Genomic DNA, 624 nt, shown 5'->3' on the forward strand with positions numbered 1-624 from the left:
TTAACCAAACAGAAAAAGGAGACTTCATTTCCCATGTAAATTTTTTTGGGACAGATTCCTCAGCTCCTCACTGCCATCCCCGGGTCCAAATTTACAAGGACAAGAGGTGTGGCTGCCCCTGGGGATGCTGCACCGCACGGCTGCTGGGTGACACGTGGATGGCACTTGGTGATGAAGCACCCCTTGGAGTTGGGAGCAGGAGATCCTTCAGGTGACAATGAGATGTCCCCACTGTGCGTGCAGGGAACGTGCACACAGCCACATGTCACTGTCAGCTGTGTCATCGGCTACACCGAACCCAGGGAACCGTGTGTCGTGGTTCCATACATCACGTACCCACGTGCTGCTGTGCTCCTCTGGCTTCTCTCTGCCACGTGCACGGCTGTCACCGAGCCGGGGATGGGGTGGGAGGTTGGGGGGAACCGTGGTCCCCGCGGTGCATCGAGCCCACCTTATTCCCACCGCCTTTCTTTGGCGTGGCACAAGCAGAGCGAACGACGCTGATTTCCAACAAACCGCACGGAAAACGCAGCTTAGGGCAATTTTATTCTCTTTTTGCAAGAGAAAGCCCCGTTCCAGCCGAGAAGCCCATCCACAACCCTGCCTGGTGGGGGGGGGGGGGGG

This window comes from Centrocercus urophasianus, unplaced genomic scaffold (genome assembly GCF_019232065.1).
Source record: "Centrocercus urophasianus isolate 14NV4802_14NV808 unplaced genomic scaffold, USGS_Curo_1.0 seq_34, whole genome shotgun sequence".
Lineage (NCBI taxonomy): Eukaryota > Metazoa > Chordata > Aves > Galliformes > Phasianidae > Centrocercus > Centrocercus urophasianus.